Source organism: Triticum dicoccoides, chromosome 2A (genome assembly GCF_002162155.2).
Source record: "Triticum dicoccoides isolate Atlit2015 ecotype Zavitan chromosome 2A, WEW_v2.0, whole genome shotgun sequence".
NCBI classification, from domain to species: domain Eukaryota; kingdom Viridiplantae; phylum Streptophyta; class Magnoliopsida; order Poales; family Poaceae; genus Triticum; species Triticum dicoccoides.
In genome coordinates, this window is record NC_041382.1 from 579627965 (window position 1) to 579634137 (window position 6173).

Consider the following 6173-nt stretch of genomic DNA (forward strand, 5'->3'; position numbering starts at 1 on the left):
TTGGCTTGTATATTCCAATGATGGGCTTCCTCAAATTGCGCTAGGTCTTCATGAGCAAGCAAGTTGGATGCACACCCACTTAGTTTTTTTTTGAGCTTTCATATACTTCTAACTCTAGTGCATCCGTTGCATGGCAATCCCTACTCACTCACATTGATATCTATTGATGGGCCTCTTCATAGCCCGTTGATACGCCTAGTTGATGTGAGACTATCTTCCCCTCCTTTTTGTCTTCTCCACAACCACCATTCTATTCCACCTATAGTGCTATATCCATGGCTCACGCTCATGTATTGCGTGAAGATTGAAAAAGTTTTGAAAAAGTTAAGAGTATGAAACAATTGCTTGGCTTGTCATAGGGGTTGTGCATGATTTAAATACTTTGTGTGGTGAAGATGGAGCATAGCCAGACTATATGATTTTGTAGGGATAACTTTCTTTGGCCATGTTATTTTGAGAAGACATAATTGCCTTGTTAGTATGCTTGACGTATTATTATTTTTATGTCAATATAAACTTTTGTCTTGAATCTTTCTAATCTGAATATTCATACCATAATTAAGAAGATTTGCATCAAAATTATGCCAATAACACTCCGCATCAAAAATTCTCTTTTTATCATTTACCTACTCGAGGACGAGCAGGAATTAAGCTTGGGGATGCCTGATACGTCTCCAACGTATCTATAATTTTTTATTGCTCCATGCTATATTATCTACTGTTTTGGACTATATTGGGCTTTATTTTCCACTTTTATATTATTTTTGGGACAAACCTATTAACCGGAGGCCCAGCCCAGAATTGCTGTTTTTTTGCCTATTTTAGTGTTTCGAAGAAACAGAATATCAAACGGAGTCCAAACGGAATAAAATCTTCGGGAACATGATTTTCTCACCGAACGTGATCCAGGAGACTTGGACCCTGCTCCAAGGAACAAAAGAGACGGTCACGAGGGTGGGGGGCGCCCCCCCTAGGGCGCGCCCCCCTGCCTCGTGGGCCCCTCGTTGCTCCTCTGGCGTACTTCTTCCTCCTATATATACACACGTACCCCCAAACGACCAGAACAGGAGCCAAAAACCTAATTCCACCGCTGCAACTTTCTGTATCCACGAGATCCCATCTTGGGGCCTGTTTCGGAGCTCCGCCGGAAGAGGGCCGTCATCATGGAGGGCTTCTACATCATCCTAGCCCCTCCAATGAAGTGTGAGTAGTTTATCTCAGACCTTCGGGTCCATAGTTAGTAGCTAGATGGCTTCTTCTCTCTCTTTGAATCTCAATACAAAGTTCTCCCCCTCTCTTGTGGAGATCTATTCGATGTAATCTTCTTTTTGCGGTGTGTTTGTTGAGACCGATGAATTGTGGGTTTATGATCAAGTCTATCTATGAATAATATTTGAATCTTCTCTGAATTCTTTTATGTATGATTGGTTATCTTTGCAAGTCTCTTCGAATTATCCGTTTGGTTTGGCCAACTAGATTGGTAATTCTTGCCATGGGAGAAGTGCATAGCTTTGGGTTCGATCTTGTGGTGTCCTGACCCAGTGACAGAAGGGGCAGCAAGGCACGTATTTTATCGTTGCCATCGAGGATAACAAGATGGGGTTTATTTCATATTGCATGAATTTATCTCTCTACATCATGTCATCTTGCTTAAGGCATTACTCTGTTTTTAACTTAACTAGTTGACCTGTTGCACCAAATGGCGCAGAGGCCCCATGATCCCATGTGTGCTTTGAAAATAAAACCATGTATTAATTCTTTTACTTTTGGACAAACAGTATGTAACAAATGGAAAATAAAACCATGTATTAATTGCATCAATTTTTTTAGTAAATTAGCTTCACATTATCAGCTCTTTTCCATAACCGGGAGAAAAATGAGTTATTTACATGAATGATTGTGGCTACATCGTTCATATAGGAATATATTAAATGGTACCATTACTTCTTACACACATAGCTTTGGCAAGTCTTGGTTTAAAGAGAAAGCTAATTATACAATTGCATCTAGCTTCTGCAGCTACGGTAAGCAAAAGGAGCAGAATACAACATAGATTGAAAGGCCCAGGTTCTAAAAACCCATCCTGATGGCTCTTAGCTTCTTTTCTTCTCTATGTTGATAAGAGGGTCATTGATAATCTTATCTATGGGTCCTTTCCCAGATGACATATTCAACACCGTTACGTTGGATATATGATCAGATAATCCATGCATGTACCTTGTTAAGACGAACCAGCCCATAGCGTTTTGCTTCTTTTCATATGTAGCAATAATTAGCTTGTTCTTGATGGATCTGATCTTTGTCTTCATCTTCTTCTTGCTGTACCTAGCTATATTAACCTCATGTTTTAGAGAACGATTTTCCTCCTCGAGTTTCTTCATGGTGCTGCAATTATAGTCTCTTATCTCTGTCTTCACTGTGCATTTAATGTATCCAATTGCTTCCATAGCAGCACTGTCTTCTGACATAGAATGATCAACAGATTGTACCCCGAGAATAGCCATTCGATTCATATCATTCCCAACATATGATGTGGGTGTATGGAACAATACAGTCACACACACCCTGCTGCCACAATATACTCTGGTTCGGTACTCAGCTGGTGGAAGGCCCAGAGTCTCTAAAAGAACATCCAACATCATCCCGTAAGGTATTTTGACCATCGCTGGTACTGCCTCTGGTTTTAAATAGATGCCATTGTTCAGAAGGGTAGCATGACAATAATACAATGCCGGTATAAATTTGCGAAATAAGATAATTTTGTTCTCTCCAGCAATGAAAATAAAAAAAATTCACAACAAGCGCAAACACCATCTCTTTCTACAGATTAAACGCTGATATACTGGAAACAATGTGAGGTAGCCTGACTTGCAATAGGTTTAACAACAACAGAACCCACACATTTTGGCTGTACATAGCTTTAGCTTCATTTTTAGGAGTTTTATCAAGGTTCCGATAGTAACGAGAGATCAGTTACATGATATGATAGCGCTAAAAATTTTATGCAACGTAGGGAAGATGTGAGTTACTATTTTGAGGTCCAAAGGAATAAATGGCTAAAATAAACTGTAAATGGAGTTAGTTGAATTCCGTTATAATAGATAGGCCAATGCTAATATTAGGTTGTCTCTGAAATAACTGGGACTGGCTGTTTTTAATTGTAATCACTAACCTCAGAACCGTGCCGTGAATTCTCATATTGTTTGTACAATGCCGCATATGAAGAAAACTGGCTGTGGCCTGTGGGTTACTTCCATGCTTGCCACCTCATCCTGCAGTGTGCAGATATTAATTAGTAGGTTATACAGGCTGTTGACATTTTAAGGGAAGCACATAGCAAGCTAAGGAGAGGAATACTATAATGGTGAAAACACTTTTTCCAGTTATTAATTAATTGTTTAGTTTGGTTATAAAAGAGATTTCTTAGGAATTCTGCACTTGTACATGTTCTGTTTATTTGCGTATGTCGTTCTGTATTTTATAATGCCTAGGTTGAACCTAATTGTAGCATATCATCAACCACAGAGAATTCTGTCAATCACAGCAGAATATAGTATGAGCTGGGACCAGAAGTCAAACAATATGAGCAGTGGCGTATGGGCAAGACAGAAATTATAGGCATTACAGGAATTGGTAAAGAAATCACTCTAAACATCTGGTTTGTTGGGGAGAGGAAGTAACCTCATCTGGCTGTTCTTTAGGCTGGTCATTGACGGAATGTTCTTCGGCTGGAGAAAATATGGCACATATCTCTTCTGCGTCCGTTGGTAGCTGCTGTAAAAGTACGGCTCTAGCTCTAGTTAGAAAGAAAGGCACATATCTCTAACCTAATTATCAAGTGGAGGGTGTACTCACCTGTGATTCTCCTGGGAACTCCAAAATAGGCGCAACGATGGAAACAAAAGCGTTCATGCATCCAAACGCAAACAGTAAAACAAGCAACAAAATAGAAGCAAAACAAAAAGACACATCGCCTTCAAACATCACTATCATACAAAAGTATCAGCATCATCATATCCTCATACAGGCCGCGGAAACTGACACCGCGAAACATGCACAACTAACGCAAGATGAAAACACACGGCAGCATTCATCGAGCAACCCTCGCGCATTTCATCAAACACCTAACAGGCATGCACCCATAGAGAAGCAAAGAGGCTCGAACTAACCTAAACAGCAAGGACCGAACGACCCACGCTCCTACTGAGGAGCCAACGTGAAATCCAAGGAAGCTGCGCACGAAGGGAGCAAATGGAAACAGACCAGAATAGTAAATCGTAGAAACAATGGCAGGAAAGAACCGGAGGAGCAGAATAGAAAGAACCTCAACAAACATCACCAATGGAGGAACGGATGGCCATGGTGCAGAGCCGGAGGACAGGGCGTTCGAACGGGACGAAGCGAGGCGATGAAGAGAGCGCGCAGCGAGTGGGCGAAGCGAGCATGCACATAATGAGAAGAAGGACAAGAAGAAAAGGGGGAAACCGAAGAGAAAAGGAGGCCCTTGCCCACCGCAACGGCGCGCCCAACTCGCACAGAGCGGCATCGGAACCCACGAAGCAAACACCGACACGCGACCTGCGTGGGGTCGGAGCCCACTGTCAGTGAGAGTGACGAACATGCGCAAGGCACTCAGCAGCCTGGGCATGGCAGGCGCACACGACGTCATAGCGACCCCACCGCGCGTCAGGTCCAATAGCATGGCACCCAGCAAGCCACACCCACCCACCCGAACAGAGGGCACAGAGATGGGCGACGGGTCGAAGAGAACACAGGGTAAAAGTTGATTCCCAATGACGAGCGGGGTCAAGGGAAGCGGGACCGAAGAGGCAGCGGCTAAGTGACCCACCGGACAGAGAGGAACACGCCCGCAATCGGTAACAAACGACTCGAAGGAAAAGCAGTTTGACCAGTATCACGAAGCGACGCGGCATGGCGATGGTGCCAGCTCCGTACGTGAGCCCCTCGGTCAGCAGAATCCCATACGCCAGCCACGGTCAGCAGAATCACGATCCAGACGCGGGAGGCCGCTCGCACAGAAAAAACCACAGCCACAACACCGACCCACCGGACAAAGGAGAAGGCAGGTCCACCTACAGTGGGGAGCGGGTACCACAGAAGGGGCGATCGGGAAACGGGCATCGCCCACGACGCCCGCCCGCCCGTGACGATCGCGTACGTGGCGCGGCAGGATCGGCCGCCCAGCACCTGAAAGAGGCTCACCCAGCCAATCCGATAAGAGGCCGAGCCCACAGGTCATGGGCTGCACGAACTCACTCAGCGGTCAAAACGAAAACAACCGCAGATCCAACATCAACCAACAAAGAAAACTGCTGTTTGACCAACATCGAACGGCCGAAACTGGAGCAAATTGAGGGCAACCATAAAGACAAGTTGGCTAGCCTCATTTATATGTTAAAATACTCTAGATGCATGCTGGATAGTGGTCGATGAATGGAGTAATAGTAGTAGATGCAGAATCGTTTCGATCTACTTGTCACGGACGTGATGCCTATATACATAATCATGCCTAGATATTCTCATAACTATGCTCAATTCTGTCAATTGCTTAACAATAATTTGTTCATCCACCATAGAATACTTATGCTCTTGAGAGAAACCACTAGTGAAACCTATGGCCCCCGGGTCTATTCTCATCATATCAATCTCCATCACTTTAATCTTGCTTTGCTTTTTTACTTTGCTTTTACTTTTTACTTTGCATCTTTATCCCAAAAATACCAAAAATATTATATCTATCAGATCTCACTCTCGTAAGTGACCGTGAAGGGATTGACAACCCCTAATCGTGTTGATTGCGAGTAGCTATCGCTTTGTGCAAGTACGAGGGACTTGAGTGTGGGCTCCTACTGGATTGATACCTTGGTTCTCAAAAACTGAGGGAAATACTTACGTTACTCTGCTGCATCATCCCTTCCTCTTCGGGGAATACCAACGCAAGCTCAAGACGTAGCAATGATCGCGGGAAGACTCGTTGAATGACATTGATTTCTCTTCTGTTTCAAGCAGGTACCTGTAGCGGCTGTAGCCTCTCGTACTGCGGAGATCTCCGGACTGAAGCAAAGTCTGGAGCGGGCCATAGAAGAACTTGGCCAATTGAAAATGCAGTTAAGGGATAAACAAGGTATGCATAAGCATTGCGCGCATTTATT

The 6173-nt window shown here is 43.9% G+C and overlaps 1 long non-coding RNA gene across 3 annotated transcripts; it reads right to left on the bottom strand.

Moving 5' to 3' along the window:
• Nucleotides 1-1905: 1905 nt before the first annotated feature.
• On the bottom strand, nt 1906-4423 carry LOC119359616. 3 transcript variants are annotated; one of them, XR_005172603.1, is made up of 5 exons: nt 4170-4423; nt 3856-3866; nt 3682-3774; nt 3173-3272; nt 1906-2677 (listed from the first exon to the last, which is right to left on the bottom strand). It is a non-coding gene; the product is annotated as an uncharacterized LOC119359616 (long non-coding RNA). The 3 variants fall into 3 exon arrangements; XR_005172604.1 differs by having other exon boundaries at nt 3682-3771; nt 3856-4423; XR_005172602.1 differs by having other exon boundaries at nt 3856-4423.
• Nucleotides 4424-6173: the final 1750 nt, after the last annotated feature.